Source organism: Lissotriton helveticus, chromosome 2_1 (assembly GCF_964261635.1).
Source record: "Lissotriton helveticus chromosome 2_1, aLisHel1.1, whole genome shotgun sequence".
Lineage (NCBI taxonomy): Eukaryota > Metazoa > Chordata > Amphibia > Caudata > Salamandridae > Lissotriton > Lissotriton helveticus.
In genome coordinates, this window is record NC_136059.1 from 555,176,091 (window position 1) to 555,197,497 (window position 21,407).

At 43.3% G+C, this 21,407-nt stretch overlaps 1 protein-coding gene across 2 annotated transcripts in view; it reads right to left on the reverse strand.

Moving 5' to 3' along the window:
• The window catches only part of PDE8B (phosphodiesterase 8B), a 1,092,370-nt gene that overhangs the window by 523,358 nt on the left and 547,605 nt on the right, over positions 1-21,407 (reverse strand). The window lies entirely within an intron of this gene.

Below are 21,407 nucleotides of genomic sequence, written 5' to 3' on the forward strand. Positions count from 1 at the left end.
ATAAACCGTTGAAGGATGTCTTTAAAAAAAAAAGTCTCAAACAAATAGGAAGAACAAGCGAGTGAAAGAAGTGATAATTGATGAAGGCTCTGATTCTGATTCAGATGAGTTACATTGTGGTGAAATTTCCTTATCTGATGAAAAAAAAGTGTACAGGTGCTGTTGATGTCGTACACATTGATAATTGTGAAGTCAAAATGTTATTTGACTCTGGGGCAAAAATCACTTTGATACCCGAAGTTTTCTTTAAAAAAATAACTTTTTGGAAAGGTAAAAGATTTTAAGCCTGATATAAGGCCACTGGCCTATAGGAGAAAACCTATTAAACTTGTAGGTTATTTCAATGGTCAAATTGACTACAAAGGACGACTTACTGCGGGGAAAATTTACATCTCCTGCAAGGGGGACAGCATTCTAAGTTGTTTTCATCAGGCGGACTTACATGTCTCTTTAGTTCCTGGTGAGAACCCCTGCATTGTTCTCAGAGACATAGCATCTCACTCCGGGGGGGATAATGCTGTCTTAAATGATGTATCCCCATGTGCAACTGGCTGTAATGTGGTTGGTGTACAAAAGGTCACTAATCTGAATGCAAATGAGGTGTCTTATCCTGATTGGCGAGGACAATTTAAAAAAAATTTCAGTGACAAACTAGGTTGTCTTTCTGATTATGTTCATAATATTACCTTGAAGACAAATGCAGTTCCTGTGGCATGTAAGGTGCGTAGAGTTCCTTTAGCTATGCAGGAGCCTATGCGGTTGGAATTAGAGAAACTCTTGAGTGATGGAATCATTGTGAAATCTGAGGCAAGTGAATGGGTTTCGCCTGTTGTTTTAGCGCGTAAACCCTCAGGCGAGATTCGTTTTTGTGTTGACCTTAGGGGTCTTAATAGAGAGGTTGTGGCGGATAGATACCCTCTTCTCAATATTAATACCATGTTAACTCAACTTGGGGATGCCTGCATGTTCTCCACTCTGGACCTTAGGGCTGCATACCATCAAGTGAGGATTGATGAGACGTCCATGGGTCTCACAACCTTTATCACACCCTTTGGCACATATAAGTTTACTCGCTTACCTTTTGGCTTAATCTCTGCGGCCTCTGTTTTTCAGAGAGTAATGGAGGATGTATTGAAGGATATAACTGGCGTCAAAATTTATCAAGATGATGTGCTTGTTTTTGGTTCGTCACAAAGTGAACATGATCTTAGAGTTAAATCTGTTTTGGAGCGTTTTGAGGACAGAGGATTGACATTAAGAGAAAATAAGTGCAGATATAACTTGACTGAGATTGACTATTTAGGTCACTGTTTGACTCCTGATGGTATAAAACCTAAGCATAAGTTGGTGAAAACTATACACAGTTTGCCTACGCCAAAGTCTAGAGAAGAGTTGATTACCTTTCTAGGTATGGCGGAATATTATAATAAGTTTGTGCCTCATTTTGCGAATAAAACGTTTAACATGAGAGCTTTGTTAAAAAAAGGAGTAAAGTTTTCTTGGTCTCAGGTGTGTCAAAAGGAGTATGAACTTGTCAAACAAGATTTAAGTCTAGCTCCTTCTTTACAGAGTTTTGATGTGAATTATGATTCAATTTTGGTCACAGATGCTACTTCCAGAGGTTTGGGAGCTGTGCTCAAGCAAATGAAGGATGGGAAAGAGATTACCATCTTGTTTCTGTCTAGATCTTTAGTTGGCCCAGAGTTGTCATATTCGGTGACTGAAAAGGAGGCTCTTTGTATTTATTGGGCAATTAGGAAATAAAAAAAATTCCTGTGGGGTAATTCGTTTGTGGTTCACACTGATCATAAACCGTTGAAGGATGTCTTTAAAAAAAAAGGTTTGGATGCCATTTCTTCGCGTATTTGTAAATGGGTTATCGCTCTCCAGGATTTTGAATTTGATGTGAGATATTTACCAGGTGTGGATAATAAGGTTGCTGATTGTCTCTCTAGATTGATTGTGGAGCAGAATGACAAAACCTCTTTATCATCTGAAGATTCTTGGGAAGTGGATGAGTTCAAGGTGTGTGAAATTGTTGAAGGCATTGTTCAGGAGAATGATTGGAGAGAGGCCATGTGTACTGACTCTGAGATACAGGAAATTTGTGATTTGATGAGTAAAGGGTGGCCATGTCTTAAGAATTTGAGTGTTACTGCTAAGAGGTACTGGAATGTTAAGGACGAACTATACTTAAAGGATGGATTGTTGTGGAGAGGCACTAGACTTATCCCACCTTCTCTGATTAGGGAAAAAATTCTTCACTTAGCTCACCAAGGACACCAAGGCATATCCAAAACAAAGGAGAGAATGCGGTTACATTTCTGGCAGCCAGGTATAGATATTCTTGTAGAACGAATGATTCATGATTGTGCTGAATGTAACTCTTCTGACAAGGTGTGTAAGACAAGAACACAACCAATGGTTATTAGAGAAATGCCGATACGTTGTTGGCAGGATGTAGCCTTAGACATTCTGGGGCCAATTTCTTGTGGTAATAGTCAACGGTATGTATTAGTCTGATTGATATGTTCTCACGATGGCCAGAGATAAAAATCACCCAAAACATCGAGACCAAGGATGTAGTCAAATTTTTACGAGATGTTTTTGGTAGGGAAGGGTTCCCTGAAACAATCCTTACGTATAATGGAGTACAGCTGGTATCAAAAGAGATGGAAGATTTCCTGGCGAATAAAGGTATTAAACATAAGCGTTGTTCACTTTACCATCCAGAATGTAACGGAATGGTGGAGAGGTTCAACCGAGTACTTAAGGAATCTATTCAGATTTCTAAAGATCAGGGCTCAGATTGGAAAAATAACCTGATGGAAAGAGTAATGGTATATAGAGTTACACCACATTCCACCACAGGTGAGATTCCTTTTGTACTTTTCCGAGGTGGCACACTAAACACTTCAATATTTCAAACTTGGATGAGGAATTTAGGGGTGGAGACAGTGAATCATAACAGGGACCTAGGTTCATTGAAGCAGGAGGTGAAGTCTGAGCTGAGGAAGAAGAACTTTGACATGCAGTTGCTCATACCAAAGTGTGTGTTGGGGATCGGGTAAGAATTCGTCTTCCACTTAGATCTTCAGGGGCAAAGTTCTCTTCTCCTTTTTATGTCACAAAACTCTTTCGGAAGGCTGTTAAGCTGAATGATGGAAGGATTTGGAATTTGAATCGAGTTGCTTCATTTTCAGGTTCTGCTTTGAAAGACAAGGGGTCGTAAAGTAGTGTTATTTCTGCTGGGAAGACTTTAGCAAATAACAATTTAGTTAATAAGGAAGCTCATGCCGAGTCTGATGCTCCTGTCAGGAAAAGTACACGTTTAACCTGTGCTCCTGCAGCTCTTAGTGACTATATTTTAAAATAATAATTTTTGTGTTTCAGGGGAAGGTGTGTGGTATCCTTCCCTGTGTTATATCATCTCCATGTATGTGTGACTTGCTGATTGTAGAATGTTATTCTTAGAATGTCATGATGTAGTTATGTTGAGATTCCAATTGGGGCCAGGACTGTGTCAGTTACTGCCTGCCTGTGTCTCCTGTGGATGAGATCCTTTCTTCTTGGAATATGAATAAAGAAACCTTTTAATCATCCTACATTTATGATGTACTTCTTCACACGTTCACTACCCCATGCTGCTACCCTTTCTTGAAACCTAAAAACACTTACTACCCTATACCTTTACCCATCTCCTAACACTAAAAATCCCTTACTTCCCTATTGCCTTAGCCACTCAAGAAGTCAGAGCTCAACACTCAAACAACAGACATAATAAAGTTTTGTCCAGCTTAATGCCTATCACTGGTTAAAGAAAGTTATTTAACCTCACAGTAAAACAACACTCCAAGGGTGGTTTATTCACAGGGTTGCAGTCTAGCCACTGCATTTTAGCGAAGCACTACACATTCTATAATTTCCTTTCCGCCATCTGGGAAGCACCCAATTCTACAGTTACTTAGGCAAAGAAATGGATACCAGCATTGATTATGCACATGTGCAGATCACTTCTGATTACCAAAATGGGTAGTTGGTAGATCAGTTCAACAGTCTTAATGCATACAGGGCCCATACTGACAGCATTTAGTAGCTAGAGCCCCATGATACCTGCTCAACAAGAATTGTGAATCGGTGGCACTGGTTGATTGGTGTGGTCAGCAACTTTGCAAACATGGTTAAGGGTGTCAGCAATGGAGGGCCATGGATAGCAGTGTTGCTCCTTTGGACAATGGTGTTGAACAGCACAGCAGGCCTGCAGTTATAGTCTCCGGGCCAGTGCAGAAGAGCACTAATCCTAGGCAGCTGTGGCTTTCATGCCAGCACAGACAGGTACTACCATATACAGTTGCAGCCTCTGAGGCTCTGCAAACTGGTACTCATCTTCGGCAGTTGCAGCTTCCAGGCCAGTGAAGACGCCTCCTCACAGGTGAGCACTATTGGCAGGCAGCTGCAACACCAGTCGTTTGGAGCCTGTGGCAAGAAGGTCAGACAGCACCAAGACGTCATGATGGTTAGTTCTTCATGAAGATCGCGATAGGATCTGTACTAGGAGTCCCAGGGAAACTCTCTCACTGGCTTCGTCCCTGAAGGCAGTTGGCTACTTCTGGGTCATCCACATGCCTGGAACACTCTGGCCTTTTCCTCCATGACAGACTCTTCTCCTGAAGGACTAGACACTCTACTTCCCTTTCTGAGCAGGCAGGAAGGCTTCTAAGTGATAAGCAGATTGTTGTCACATAGCAGTCCTTTGAATACTCTGTGGAACACCCCTTTCCTTGGTTAAGAAGAACCTGGAAATACAACTAAAAGAAAGTGGATAGTTTGGGTTTTATATTCATTTTCCATACAAGGGATGTGACTCCACTGTCTAATGTTATGTAACCAATTTGGAGTGGGTCCCTTTCAGATATGGGTTTCTGGCTGCAGTTAAGACACAGCATGTGTGCAAGGTGATGGATCTCAGGCACAAAAAAGTGTGATCTCAGCACTTGGCTATTATCAGCAGTAATCAGTACAGACTAAAGGGCAGGCCCTGCCTAGAAACCTCCTCACCTTGTACAACAGCAACTGCTGACCTGCCCTTTACCCCTACCATCTACTCAATTAAGTGTTTGGGCTTCAACCCTATAGCAACAGGAATGCAGTCAATACACTTCACTGTCTGGGGAAGCTGTATTCTCTCTCCATCTTACGTGGTGCTAAACCTTGGGTCATCCAAAATAGATCCCACAGTACTCAGGTTCTCACCATACAGAGTCTTACCACCATGCATGTGCTGCACACCCACTGCACATATAGGAACTAGATACACATAGGGAATTTCAAAGCAGGGGCTTGGGGGTCACAATGAAGTTGACCTTTATGCAAGTGGGGTCAAAAGACCATAATTCTTAAGACTAGAAAATTCTAGTTGTAAACCATTAAAGGTTACTGAGTCCCGAGTTTGCAGTGGTAATTTGGCCATAAAAGAAAAGGGGTCTTCTCTGAATCCTATCCCCTTTGTGAATTGGGGTAAACATTTCAGTGGGAGTCCAAGAGGCAACTGCCAACTCTAAATGAAACTAAAAACACATTTGTTTTTTTTAAAAGCAGCTCCATTTACTTTAAGGAAATCAGGCGCTGTATTAAATAGAAGTTGACTTTATTTAAACTCAGTCACAGACATGGTGTTCTGCTGACTCTTGGAGACCACCATCCATGTCAAGTGACTCCCAATTTACAAGCAACCTAATTAATGCAAATTAGGTAGGCCAAGCTGTGGCCCACTTTAATTCCTTTTTTTTGCCAACTGAACAACAGGTCTGAATATAAAGTTCGTTTCTGGTCACAAAAAGACTGATCACAAATTGCAATCATTTTTTGTGACCAGAAAAATAGCAACTTTAGCCCTTGTTTATTTATTCTCAAGAGTTAATCTATAATTGCATTCATTTATTTGAGGAGAATCAACTGCATTGATTGTGACAGCACTGCATACAAACCAAGTTTCCTCTTAATCAGTAGACCATTTTTTCTGTGCTCTTAGAGGCAGAGATAAGGATGTGGTAAATGAATTGTGTCAGTACAGTGGAACTCTTAAATTGGAACCTTTGTAATGGTTGCCTTCAAAATGGGGAGGCGGACAGGATCAATGAGGATTCTGCAGGTAGATAAAGTGTCTACCAGACAGATTGTTACCAACAGTAAGCAACATTTTCTTCTGAGCTGTTCCTCACTTGTTGAAGAGATTTCTAAGCAGTACCCCTTCCAGGAGATGGGTTTGAAGGAATGGTCAGACCAAGAAACACTGAAGCAGAAAGAGTGAGAAATAACCCTCTCTTCTCAACTTCTGAATCCAAGCAATAATGCTTAGAAATAAAGCTTAGCGGATGTATTGCCACTGAAACTCCCTTGTCAGAGCTGAAGTTGAAGACTGCTCTGGTGGAGTGAGCCTGAATTCCTTCAGGCGGTTTCGTCTTGGCAAGGGCATGGCATATCTTTATGAAAGCATGACAGGGTCTTGCCATTTAGTTATTTACACACAATGGGCACTCAAGTCGACATTTTACGAATTGAGTATGTAGTCCCACCATATGATCTTTCTTAACCTACCCTTTGAGAACCACCAACTTAGGTATGGGTTACTATGGGGCTTTATAAGAACACAATAGATTGACTTTGATTTATCGTGATTACATGTTTGACTGTTGTTTCGCTGTGGTTGCAGCTGAGGGTTTGAGTACGAAGCCTGTTTTTCTTTTTAATTAACAAATTTGAGTATTGTTGATGGCTGACTGTTTATAGCCACAACTATTTGTACAAATTAAGTCCATAAATTGTTGTTGTGGGGCTATGATTATTTTACAGAGCGGGCCTCATTAACAAAACTTGAGCTGGTGTCGAGTGAGGTGAGGTCCAGTCCTTGACAAGCTATGGTAAGCACACTGTTTATTTCCATTGCATGTCTACAGAATTAGGACGCTGCTAAACAAGTTGATGCAGATGTATTTTAACACTCACTGATTTTTTCCTTTAGATATCGCAAAGCATCATGCTTGCATCGAGGATTTGAAAATTGTTACAACAGGATATACACTGTATGTTTTAATCCCTTTAATGTTGCAGTGACATAAAGTGTGTATGTTTAGGTCCTGACGTAAGCCAGGGAGAATTATCCTAGTGGCTGAAACATGTTGACCATCGAGACAGTAATTAACTTCTAACTGTTTCTTTTTTACCTGCACTTTGGTTTTAAATTGGAAGACTTATCAGAGTAAGCACCAACGGATTATTTGCATTGCATATCTCTGCAGTTTATCCTATTTTAATTCACGTTTTTCATTTTTTTGCACTGCACTTACAAAAACACTTTAAATTAAAAGAGAAAAAAGGTCCTTTCTGCATTTGCTTTCTCTTGTGAGAATCCACAAGAGGATACAACTCAATCTCTCTGCCCCTCCCTAATGATCAAGGGAAGGTGAGAGGGAGTTGTTTGGAATCCCAGATGATGACACTGGGCACATGAATATGTAATGATGGGATACCAAATATCCTGAGGTGGTTCTTGCCCTCATTCCTTTGCCCTTATTCCTTTTTCCTACACTTTCTTGTTTTCTTTCACTAATTCGAGCGGTAGGCGTCCTGAGAATTAATTTCCAAGGTATGCTGGTTTTAGACCACGGATTCTATTTGTTTTTGGCATAGTATGGATTGGGGGATTGAATCCTTGTTGGTCTTTAAAAACTTTCCCTCAGACCCTTTATATTGGAGTTTTTGAATGAGTAGACCCTACCATGAAAATCAGATACCTCCTGTGGGACCGCAGTATTGGTAAGTGGAAATTTGCGTCCTGCAAGTTGAGGGACACCTTCCAGTGTTCTGCTTACCGAGCTAGAAAAACCTGAGCCAGGGATTTCCTTGTCCAGGAAGAAATTCAAGCTTCTGATGTCTAGGATCGGAAGTAGAGCACCTTCTTCTTTGAAACAGGAAGTAGCACTCTGCTCTATTACGTGCTCTGGGACCAACACCACTGCTCCTTTCTGAAGCATGGCTGCCATTTCTTGCTGCAGGATCTGAAGGTGATCATGTGACTGAAGGGTCTGTGAGGATGGCATCTGAGCAGGGGACTGTTGGAAGGACAAGGCATCCCCTTTTTCTACACTGATAAAACCCATTGGTCCGAAGTCATGGCCTTCCCTACCTGAAGAACAGAGAATACCTGACCTCTAACCTGCCAAACGTGCTCCTGTAAGGAAAGCTAAAGCAGCTTTCCAGGCGGTGCGGGCTGTTGGACCCTCTGTTAGGGATAGTGTTGCTAAAAAGGGAAACATTTAAAGATCCTTACAACTACCAGGACTGCCTACAGCCAGAGGCTAGGATTGGAGGCCCAGGACATGGGCGGTGACCCTCCCTGCTTTAAACCAAGGCAGAATCAGCCTTATCTTAAAACAGATGACCCCAGTGGAACACCATATCCATGAGACTCACCTGTCTGTCCCCAGATAACCCAAGGGATAGGAGCTAAGCATGTCCCCTCAGGGCTATAGACGATCCCATGACCCTGGCCACAGAAACTGTTCTATCCAGCCTGCCCTGATGATATGGCATGAGTCATCCTTGCTAACCCTCACCACTTCGCAAAGTAGTCTGGGAGGTATTCTGGAAGACGTTGAACCACCAAATTTGCCATCTCACACAAAGGTTGTGTGTATCTGGCTCGCCATATAGATCACATTTATTGAACTAAGGGCGAAGGTGCCAGCTGAGAAGACATTCTTGCTGATCGCCTTAAGCTTTTTGGAGTGACAATTCCTAAGTAAATAGAAACGTCACACTGTCACAGTTAAGGAACTTGGGACCACATGTAACATGAGACAAAGAACAGGCAGGAATTGCCTCTAGAAACCACGAGCCAATCCTAAGGAATACGCTTGTACACATGTGAGGGTAAAATAGCACACTTACCAGACACAAGAGCCCAAAAGGGGAAGACAGAGCAAGCACTGCAAAGGAACATAATACCTGTAGAAAATAGTCTTGAGCAGGGCATTCAAGGAAAAAGTGGAGAACAAAGAAGCAAGACAAGCCCAAGGATTCTAGAAACTGTAACAATCAAGAGACTGGGACTTAAAGTGTACTACTGAGTGCAAGGGAAACACTGAGAAAGGGGACATAAACAAGGGGCAAAATCTAGGAGACTGGTAATAAAATAGAGAAGCTTTGACAAACAAAGGAATAAGCAAAATAATTCACAGCAGGAACTGAAGGAACAAACTAGGAACAATTAGAAACTTGACTGTAGAAAAAGGAAGACAAGGGAGCAAATCAGAACCAATGCAGATCTGAGAGAAATCTGCAACTAGCTGCATAGGAACATGATACAGGCTCTGTCTGAAGTAAAGCAGGTATTGGCAGCAAGAGGTCTTGCACACAGAGGTACACACTTCAGTGCATGAACCAGAAGCTTCAGGCAATGTTAGTTTATTACCAGGGCCACTGGAATTACACGATTGTGATGCAATGTTTGCATAATTACAGAAGTGCCTCATTTGCCACTAGATCCTTCATCTGCAGCATAATCTGCAGATTTTACCCAAAAATCTATTTTGTTCCTAGCTCAGATGGTTCACAAGTTACTAAAAATGCATCAACGCTTATTGCAAAGCAGTTGAAGGCCCATTGCAAAGCTGGACTGGTCACCTTTCTGTTGCTTTTTGCTATATTTAGGTGTTACACTGGTAGGTGCAGCCAATGCCCAGACATTGTTAACATGTTTGAGAATGATGAAATAATGAAGTAACACTATTAAAAATGTACTGCATTATGCCACATAATGTAGCTTTTGTTGCGGCATAATTTACTCAACTGTGCCACATAATTTCACTCTATCCTGCCGCATAATTCCGGTGACCTTGCTTATAAGGCGTTCCAGACAGCTGCAAGCCCTTGGTGAAATCACATGATTGAGCTGGACAAGCCCAGTCACAAGTGTGTGCAATTCCCAACTCTTGGAAAAAAGAATTCAAGGCTGAGGAACTGCTGCTGCGAATACCATTGACAGCAATACACAGTGGATGCTGGGTCTCTGTGAATACCTTGCAGTGTATTATGGAACCTGTAAATGTAGTCCATGAAATCAAATGTTGGTTTTCCAATATGTGCAAGATTGAAATGGGTAGCAGGAAGGAGTCGTACAGGGATTTTGGATTTGTTGTGGTGATTTCCAGGCTGCAGTTGGTACATATACAGGGTCCTCCAGAGGTGGAAAGCTGGAATCATAACACTGACTTCATGGAGGGGCAAGGCCAGCTAGTCCAGCAGCACACGCAATCTCTGGAGAAATGTCCTGCGTATTAGCATTTTGGAGATAGTTGGTTGTGTATAAAGACAGCATGAGGTAGCAAATTATCAACACGGGTGGAGATCAAGTAGCACGACCTCTCTTTGCTTTTAGAAGAGGACCGAATCTCAAAGATAAACCAGACCCAAAAGCAAAACACCTCGTCAGATAGGGACACTTTGGGATCTACCTGCAGTAGTAGGTCACTATCCCTGCGGTACCTGTGCTGCTTGTCCCCAGACCTGTAAATCTACTTCCATTGATATTGGTACTAGCAGAGCATGGGAGCAACGCAGGTTTACCAATTGGAATAGCGAAAACCTTATATACCTGATCACCTGCCCGTGCCAACTACGCTACGTCGGCATGACGACCAGGCGTATTAAAGTAAGAATATCAGAGCATAAAAGCACCATATGTTGTCAGAGACAAGCGACAAGACTAACAGCACATTTTCTAGAAAAAGGTCATGGTCCTAATGATTTCCAATGGACTGTTCTAGAACAACCATTGATACCAGAGCATGTGGTTGATGTATCAAATTATCTCTTTAGACGGGAACAAAAGTGGGTCTATCGCTTGAACTGTGACAAAATGGGTCTAAATGAAGACATCCCATGGTTGTCACTATAAACCTTTTCCAATGGACTGCTCTAGAACAACCATTGATACCAGAGCATGTGGTTGATGTATCAAATTATCTCTTTAGACGGGAACAAAAGTGGGTCTATCGCTTGAACTGTGACAAAATGGGTCTAAATGAAGACATCCCATGGATGTCACTATAAACCTTTAGGTGACACACCCAATACAAGGTAGTTAAAACAGAATTTGATATATAGACTTGGCAATTTCTGCTTTTAATCAAGAGTGATTCTCTTCATAACATTATTTATCCGTGAGATCTAATATTTGTGCTAGACGAATTGGTGGCAATAAAAGACGTTATGCATGATATATTGAAATCAGGATAATAATACTGGTTATCAATACTGGTTATCAATAACACGTTTGAGTCTCTTCAAATATGCATATCGGTAAACTAGAACGAAGAATCACTACCAAGTTTATTTCGTAAATGAATCTACCGTTCTAAAATGAAGCGTGACTTGAACTTAAACAAAACTACAATTCCCATATTTTTAATTCCGATTTGTAGTTTTTGAGGCCATATGACCACTTCGTCACATGATTTTTAACAAGATCTACCTCTGTTACCTGTAAAACTACAATCCCCATGATGCTGGTTCCGGGTTGTAGTCTCCCGGGTCACGCGCTCGCAACATCATGTGACCATACGAAGTTCAAAATGGTGCTCTGGCAGTACACCGGCACCCCCCCAGATTGCCCAGAGGGACGCTTGGTGTACCGACGGGAAGGTAGGAGCCGGGTGACGGTTTTTTGACCAAGTGGTGCGCAATGTAACAATAAATTTTGCCAGATATACAAAATCAAATTCAGGCGCTTAGGGTACTAAAGTCGAGTTTCGACTTGGTATTCGTATATATGCGCAATAATGATTTGCAATGTCCCGTACATCTTAATTTTACGGAGGTGAACGTGGATATGAATATATACAAAATTATGCCTCATTAAGTGAGAAATATGTGTTTGGTGATATATATTTCATCGAATGGTTCAAACAGTTGATGTCAATATGTACCATACTAAAAGCGTCGCCATGACATATTTTCCTGAAAAGGGAGCCGACAACATAAGAGGCTAATTATGTACCGATTGATCTATCTTTTTTCACTGAAATACATATTAAGTGAATAAAATATCGAACTGAACTGAATGTGTGAAAGATGCGTGGCCTGCTGGTGTGGGTTTAAGTGTTTTGTTTTGTGTTTTTACTAGAGCGGTGTTCCTCGTACCTGAGCAGCAGCCAGGTGGGATGATGCTATTCCTCCTACTAAATTAGGTAAGGTGGCTAGAAATTTAGTTTTGAGAAAATGGTGATTTGTTGACCATCTCGACATAACTGAGTGTCCAAAATGCATGGCTAAACAAAATGTATATGCCTCTCTACGATTCTACTGTGTTCTCATTTGTATTTGTGTGTGTTTATTTTCTCTTTCACTAATCACAGGGGAGAAGATTGAACAAATTTGAGAAAAATATACAGGTGATATTTTTCCTTTTTTCATACAGTAGCCTTTAACATCCAGGTCCTGAAGAAAGCAGTGACATATTTAGAGTCACAATTGCTGAAACATGTTGACCCTACTGACTGGCAGATATTATGTTAAATCTGCTTGTTTTCTCACGTTTTAATATTAGGAGTATTGAGGGAACCCAATAAAAAAACTATTTTACGCTCAATAATGACCTAATTTTAACATAGCACCTTTTTCACGTATTTATGTTTGGCACTGTAAATCAGCTACCCATAATAAATAATTTTCCGGTCTACAACTCTGGATTTTTCTGAAGTTGTTCTTCTATCAATACTACACTGATAGACGTACTGCACCTTCTCCTGGGTAAGGAGAGCCCAAATGATGTAGGGCGGTACCGGACGGGAGCTGATGGGCACTTTTTTCAAGAATGAGAATTTAAATGCAGCATGACACATAGTCACATTTAATTGTTCATTTCGTAGCACTCCAATTGATGTTTTTACAGTAGGTTTATAGTTTCCCTTTGACCCCCAGATACTTTTTTTGTTTGTATAAGTGTCAACAGGGCATGTATCTGTTGGGTCGTCAATCTAGCCCTGGGACCCTACTTCAACGTTGTTTTTCTTAGTAGCAAATTATCCACCTCACTGCTGTAATTGTGATTGAATGGGTCTAGCATTTTTACTGGGTCCAAATCAGACATGAATACGTCCTCTGTAATTTGTCAATAGCGTTGGCATGGAACAGGTACAAGCTATGACAGCTCTCGGTGCCTGGTCTCTTCTGCCGGTTTCTGAATGCTTCTCCTGGACCTATAGAGGGATGTCTTGGTCTTTTGTTGTCCCTGTGGAAGAACCGGCACCATAGAAGGCACAAATGATGGCGCCAGAACAACACAGTCAGAGCCAGATGTAGCATTGGCAACAGTGCTGAGGAAGACACCAACACTGTGAAAAAATCATTGGCAAAGGGCCATGAAACAGAATGAACCTGGCTGGCATTGGAGACAATCGTTGAGGGAAAGCTACACAGTTGAATGACACCAAGGGTGGGCCCACTGGTTGAATCTCAAACGGAAACCCGGAGAGACACATGGGGTCAAAGGTGCATGAGAAGGGAATACAGGCTACCTTAACAGTGCCATTAAAGCACTAGGGAACTTAGCCAGGTAAGCTCCAAGTTCCAGAAGTTCTGGATATGCTAGCATTGGTGCCAGAATCATGTAAGGAGTAGGCAGTGCTGGAAGAGTTTCTTTGGGCGGAGTGCCCAGCACCGGCTCCAAGAAAGACTCCACACAAGGCAGAGTATGTGGAAATGACCAACCTTATACGGTCAATGTCAGCAGAACCCTGGGATAACAATATGGGACCATATAGGACCTTTTATTGCACAAAATGCAGGGCTATGAAAACATAATTCATAGGGAACAGTGAATTATGGTTAATATGTGTGGTTTCTGGTGAAATATGGCCTTCATCATCACAATGGCAATCTCTAAAGAGCTCTATAGAGCTTTACCAGTGTCAGCATGTTAGGGCTATCAGCCTTAAGGTGGTTTCCCAGAAACCTTTTGCCTTCACCCATCCTATTTTTTCTGATCTTGGTTTGTTGGCCTTAGGCCTTGGGTTGTACCCAACTGCCACATTTCCTTGTAGTAAGTTCCTTGTAAAGTGGTATCCCCTGTGTCCAGGGCTGGTAAATTAAATGCTACTTGTGGGCCTGGAGCACTGATTGACCAACCCACTTAAGTAGCCTTGTAAAACATGTTTTAGGCTTGCCATTGTAGACTGTGTGTGCAGTTTTTAACTGCCATTTTGACCTGGTAAAACATACCTTTTTCCGAAGCCTAAATCTTCCTTTTTACTACAAATAAGTCACCCCTAGGGCAGGCCCTAAATAGCTCATATGGCAGGATGTAGTGTATTTAAAAAGTAGGACATGTACTTTTAAGTTTCATCTGTCCGGGTAGTGAAAAACTCTTAAATTCGCTTTTCACTATTGCAAGCCCCACCCCTCCAATAGGGTAATATCGGGTTTCCGAATTACATTTAATAAGTGGAAACTTTCAGTTGGTAGCAATTAGAAAGGCCAAATTGGTGTCTAAAGAATTGCAAATAAACCCCCTCTTTAATGGTAACGTCGGATTTTAAGTAACAATTCTGTGAAAATACCACTTTTTGAAAGCTGTCATTTTCTTGTCCTATCCATTAAAAGGTCTACTGTTTGTATTCTGGGTCACATGGCTAGGTGTAGCTGGCAGTTGGTCTTTAGGTATTGCTCCCAGAACGTGAGACAAAGGTGGGGCTAGGTAGTGTCAGGATGGGCTATTCTGACTTAACAAGGGGGAGGAGCTGTCCGCTACCACACTTGCACATCACAAAAACTCTGCCTGAACACAGTCATGAAGGACTTGTCACCAGTCTTTTATGAACCCAGACAATCTGTGGAGCGAGCAGAAAGGCAGGAAATGTCAAAAACCTCTTAGGGTGAAACCTCCAGAACCTTTTTTACACTTCAAAGCTGGCACCTGGTACAAATATTGGACCATCAGACCCAACTCTTCAGTACACATCTGGACCTGTAGAAAATTAAGAGGGATGACTGCTGAGCTACTTTGCTGCAAGAAGGACTGCCACTCATCTGCACTGCTGTGCTGCCCTCCTGCCTGAGTGAGAAAGACTTGACTTGCATCTTGAACCCAAGACCACCAGAGTGAGTCCAAAGGCTGGTCTCCTGATCAGAAGCCCCAGTGACAGAACGGGCATCCTCCATCTTGAACCAAGTACCTGGACTCTGCCAGCTATGAGCTCAGCCCTCTTAAGTGCTGTCACCCGAGTCCTTGATCCTTGGAAGTGGGGCTGAAGGTGCTCTGCAAACCCAACTGTGGTGCCAGCAGAAAGGAGGCATTACAACACATCGATTCCCAAAAATTCTACATTGGGTCCTCTACGTGATGCATCGCCTCACCAGAACTACACATGAGGGCTGCTGTGTGATGTATGCCCAGTGCAGCCTCTGCATCGCTGCCTGCAGCCTTCCAGGAACTGCTGCCACGCTACACAACCCAGGTTCTGGCCTTTGCATCACAAGCTGCTCGTCAATGGCATACTCGACAATTCAGGACTCTGCATGGAAGGGTCAACAACAATGCAGGACCTTGCATTGTAACCTCACGGCTCCTAGGCACTGGAGCCCTGAGGAGGATGGGGGGGTTAGTCTCTGGAGGTGTATTCCCAATGAAGGGAGATATGCATTGTTTGCCCTAGGGAAAGAGGACAGGATGAAGTATCACCTCAAATTGGAGGCCCTGACCAGGAAGTATCGACTGACCCCAAACAAGTATAGGCAGAAGTTTAGGGACAGACAGAAAGTGCCGAGCAGACCTGAGTGGATTGTGTGGATCATATTTGCCGGGCACTGGATGGTTGGATGAAGGACAGTGAAGTGAATGTTTACCAAGGGCTGTATAACCTGATTGTTAGAGAGCACATGCTTAGTCTTTGTTTTAAAGATCTATGCCAACGCCTGGTGGATAGTAAGCTCACATATCACAGGGAGCTTTCTAGGGAGGCAGACCACTGGATCAGCACCAGTGTCCACACTAAGGTATCGGAGGGGGCTCTTAAAAAGGTGGTTAGTGTTCCCACCAGAAGAAGGAGAGGGGAAATCCAAACAAGAAACTTGACTTCTCACCCCCAGAATTGTTCTCAGGGGAAAGCACCCTGTCCTCAATCTGGCCACCAGAAGAAAGGTTATATAGATATAAACACTGGTAAGTTCGTCCCTAAGTGCTATGAGGGCTACTGGTAGGGGCACACCAAGGAAGATGGCAAGTGTCCTAAGAGGGCAGAGCCCCCAGTGGCGGGCATTCCAAGGGGTGGCCAATGTAGCGCTTGGAAAGGAGATGGTACCAGTCAGTGTGAGGGCAGACCGCTGAGGTTTCCTTAGTGTCCCTCCCAGGATGACTAGGAGATGGTGCCAAAAGCTCACATGCCTTCCAATACTTCCAAGTATAGGCAATGGGTCACTATCAATGAGCAGAGGGTGGAGGCTCTGGGAAACACAGGAGCCAGTATGCCTACTGTCTGGTGTCATCTGATGTCCTCACATCAGTTCCCAATGGATTTCATCAGGTTGTAGTAGCAGACAATTGCAAGAGCCACTACCTGTGACTCTGGTTCCCTTTGAGTAGGGGGGTCTCAGGTTCTCTTAAGGTAGTTATGAGCCCTGCCATACCTGTGGATTGTTTACTAGGGGATGACTTGGAGCACACTGTCTAGAAGGAAGTGGAGCTCAGATAACACCTGGAAGTGTTGGGGTTGCCTGAGTGGGTCTGCGTGTCCCTTGGTTAATGGCTGCCCATGTGGAGAGTCAAGAGAGCCTGGAGCCTGAAAGAATGGCCGAGGCAGCTGCAAAGAAGGGGAAGGGCAGGAGGCATGGGAAACCTGATCCCTACTTGATAAGAAGCCTTACGGACAGAACAGGCTTCCTCCATCTTAAGCCCAGCACCTGGGCTCTGCCAGCTGTGAGTCTTGCCCTCCCAAGTAGTGCCATCCCAGTACTTGGAAGTGGGCTCGAAACCGCTGCATGATGCATCCCAGCGCAGAACTTTGCATTACTGCCCGCAGCCACTCAGGAACCACCACCATCCTCGATGCCTCAGGCCTTTGCATATCAAGTCTCTCGTTGTCAGTATCCTCAACGACTGAGCAAGACTCAACATTACAAGCTTGACGAAGACACATGACTTCATATTGCAACCTCTCTGTTTTTAGGCACCACCACTGCATGATTCATCCTCGACCAACTTGGATTTAAGGTACTCTTGTTTAGTGGGCCTAACTGGGTCCCTGTAGCTCTCCTGCTCTCCATCACGGTCGGCCTGAACTTCTCTGTACTGGTCTGGCGTGTCAAGATAACCACAGTTAGCATTTTGTGTTTTTAGGCACTATTTTCAGTTAAATCTTTAAAATTGCATATCTCCAGTTGTACTGAGTTGGGTTTTGTAATTTAGGTCTTAAAATACTTATTACATTTTACTCTAGATTTTTAAATTGGTGTGGGAATTTCTTGTGTGGTGTTTTCACACTATTTATTTTGTGTGCTGCCTCTACATTAAGCCTGACTGCCTTTGTGCAAGCTAATTTGGGGTTAAGCACAGACTCTGGAGTTTGCTTGCTTTTCACCCTGACAGAGACTGTGGTTGCTGCTCCAGTAGGGTTTCACCCCATCTAACCTTTAACCTAATTTTCAACACAGCACTACTAGCGTTATGCAGCAAGTTTTCTAAATTATTTTGCAAACGTATCTAAATTTGTGTCTCAAAATGCAAAATTATGCAGGACATTTTCTAGCTTTCATCCATTTTCTCTTTAAACAATTTTTTTATGAAATTTGAATTGTATTCAAAATGGGTGGCAAGTGTAGTAAATCATTAATAATGCGGATAATGTTACAGCCTAGAATATTTTTTAACCACTAGCCATCACCATTATACAATTTGTTAAGGAATAGTAAATCTAAACATTCTAATTCCAGTCAGTTGCAATTGTTAGCTTCTTTTTGAAAAAAACAGCTTTTTCAAGCGAACTTCCTCAATATAAATATGCAAGCAGTGGCGGCTCCTCAGCAATGGCGGAGGAGCATCTTCCAACTGCGTGGCTCAGAGCCAGTAAATTAAAAAGAAAAGTATGTTCTAGCATCATTTTATTTTTCATTTGCCGGCTCTGAGCCAGCACTGTGGGGAGGGACAGGGCAGGAGGGAGGAGGAGTGCTTTGTGCCCTCAGGTCGGCCAAAACGCACATGCACACTTAGGTTTCCCGAGCCCGGCTGCATTGGACAGCCGGGCTGGAGAAACCCCACAGACACCCTGGTCTGAGCAGAGTGTCTTTCCAGCCCACTGACGGGTTGGATGGGAGTCTGTCCCAGGGGCTGCTGGGACCAGGAAGAGGAGAGGAGGCAAGAAGCGGGAGGTGGCCAGCGGCTTCATGTAAGTTCCTTTTTATTTTTAATATATTATTACTATTGCCTCCCAAATTCTGGAAGACATTTCAGGCGGAACTTTTCCAGCCTTTGTATTCCATCTGCCTCCAGTCTTTGGACTCGGCAACGGTCCCTGAATGCTGGAAGCTGGCAGTCGTGTCACCATTGCTTAAGAAACCGACTCTGGACCCTGCCTGTCTTTCCAACTATAGGCCAATCTCCCTGCTCCCTTTTCCTATTAAGATCGTGGAAAAGTGGGTGACCCGTGCTCTTTCAGGCTTCCTGGAAGAAATTGGATGGTTCGATGAGTCGCAGTTTGGTTTCCGCCCTGCGCATGGGACGGAATCCGCACTGGTAACCGCTTTGGACAATCTTCGTTCGCGAGTCGATAGTGGTCGGGCAGCCTTTTTGGTGCTGCTCGACATGTCGGCCGCGTTCGACACGGTTTGCCATCGGACCCTCATCAGGAGGCTCGAGGAGTGCGGGGTCACAGAGAGGGCTAGAGACTGGCTGGTATCCTACCTTAATAACCGGCAGCAGATGGTCACGCTCCCCCCGTTTCGGTCAGAGCTGCGGAAAGTAGGGCAGGGGGTCCCACAGGGCTCGGCCATCAGCCCCATACTCTTCAATCCCTACCTCTGCCCTCTGGTCCAGCTTATAAAATCTTTCGGTATCTCGGCTTTTAATTACGCTGACGATACCCAGCTGGTCTTCTCCCTGGAAGGAAGTAATGCGGTCCCGCTGGAGACATTCCATCGCTGCATGGCAGCTACGGCGGACTGGCTTCGGGCCAACTCCCTACAATTTAACAGTACAAAGACTGAGGTGCTCCACTGCTCCATGGACCGGACTCCGCGGGCACTTCCGGAGAATTTCTGGCCCTCCATGTTTCCCGAGACGGTATCGGCTGCGGAGTCAGCTCGTAATTTGGGGGTGATCTTCGGCCCAAATTTGCAGCTGGACATGCATGTCAACAAGACCATCTCTTCGTGCCTGATGCTACTACGCATGTTGCGTAAAGTACTGCCCCTTCTCCCTGCACAGGCCTGGCCGGAAGTAGTTCGCGGGACCATACTGAGTCGCTTAGACTATTGTAATGCGCTACTTTTGGAGGCACCAAAAAATCTGCTGGGGAAGTTACAACGGGTGCAGAACATGGCCGCTAAGCTGGCTCTCTCTCGTCCTAACCTCAGTTCCTCCACCCTTGCATTAAGGGATCTACACTGGCTGCCGGTGCACCTGCGCGTAGTGTACAAAGCGGCATGCCTAGTATTTAAGGCGGTACATCGACAGGGCCCAGTGCCATTGCAAAATATGTTTGCCTGGTATTCTGCCCCGCGGCCCCTTCGCTCCTCCTCGGCTCAACTGTTGGTGGTTCCGTGGTTCCGAGGTTCCAGAGAGTAAGGATGGGTGGCCGCTCGTTTAGTGTCGCAGCGGCCAAACTCTGGAACTCCCTGCCACTTCCTTTAAGAAGTTTTAGGGACTACCTTCCGTTCAGGAAATCCCTAAAAACCCATCTTTTCCCTAGTATTGTCTGAGCAGTGGAAGTGCTGTTGACCGGATCTCAAGCGCCAGGATGCCCTTGGGGCGACAGGACCGCGCTATATAAGTACACAAAATAAATAAATAAATAAATAAATAAATAAATACTAACACCTCCCTCCCACAAGGCCCCAGCCGCATGACCCCTCCTGTGTTCCCTCCACCCGCTCACCACTATTTGTTTGTGGTGGCCGCCACTCTATGCAAGACAGAAAATATATAATGGTAACAAATGTACTGTGGTCCTATATTGCCATGTCAGGGTTCCGATTACATTTACAAACCATGGCCCCTTGGTGCCTGCACAGTGCTGGTGAAATGGTGTCCACAAATATCTTGCAAACTGAAATTATTATAGGTGGCTTATGATATATTTGCTTATTCTACACCATTTTCCTATTACATGCAGGATTTACCTTCAAAACATGCTTGTAATAAGAAAATAAGTAGTGGCTCTGCATAATGACATAACATTCATCTAAAGTAAAACATGAGGTAAAGTATCCCCTGCCATACGTTATAAGGGTATGGCAAATCACCAACGGGGTCAGTGGCCACAGAGAGGGACAAAAACAAATGTCGTGCTCCTTGATAGGGTAATGGATCTCCATCGTGACTTTCGATATTATTGTAAACACAGTGGAGTGTTTTTTATTCGTTACATGGTCACACGCGCAACATAACGCCCCCACATAATCCACATTTAAATGCATGGTCTATTACTCCTTTGAATAAACTTCCTGCGATAGAGGGAGGTGAAATAAATGTGAGTTCACTGCTCTAAAAAATAAATATGCTAATATTTACTTTGCAGTTTGGTCCAAATACATATTTTAAGCAGTTCAATTTAAGTCATGTGTATGGTTGTCTTCAGATAATATTCCTGCTTTCCAGGTAACAATATTCTAAAATTTTTGAAATATTGTATTTTTGCCCCTTGCATTTGCCACTTTGTAATAGCATTAGCAGAAGGTATTCGGTCATCTCATTTCAACTGTAATTATCCATTACCATAAAGCAGCAATACCGTTTTCTCATAGGACTAGCTAAACTAAATTGTAATTAGAGCATAAGCAATAGGTTTTTGGGATTGCTGGCGTACTTTTAAAAAACTTGCATAACAATTTTGGAGCATTATGTTGTGCAAAATATTTTATATTTTTCTCAAACTGAATAGTTTCGGATTTTAAGTTTAATATCACTCACTCGCTTTGACATGCACACTGCAGTGTATGTTGTTAATTGTTATTTTAATTGTTGGCTCACCATATAAATGGACCTGTGCGGCATCATCAACAGGTGCAATTCAAGGAGGCTGGTATATCCTACCGCGGGACCTACCCAAAACAGATACTACTAATTGAAGGCCTACATAAGTGTAGTAAAGGACATGACAAGGGCAGCAAAAATGTTACCACTGTTAATGTACACATGA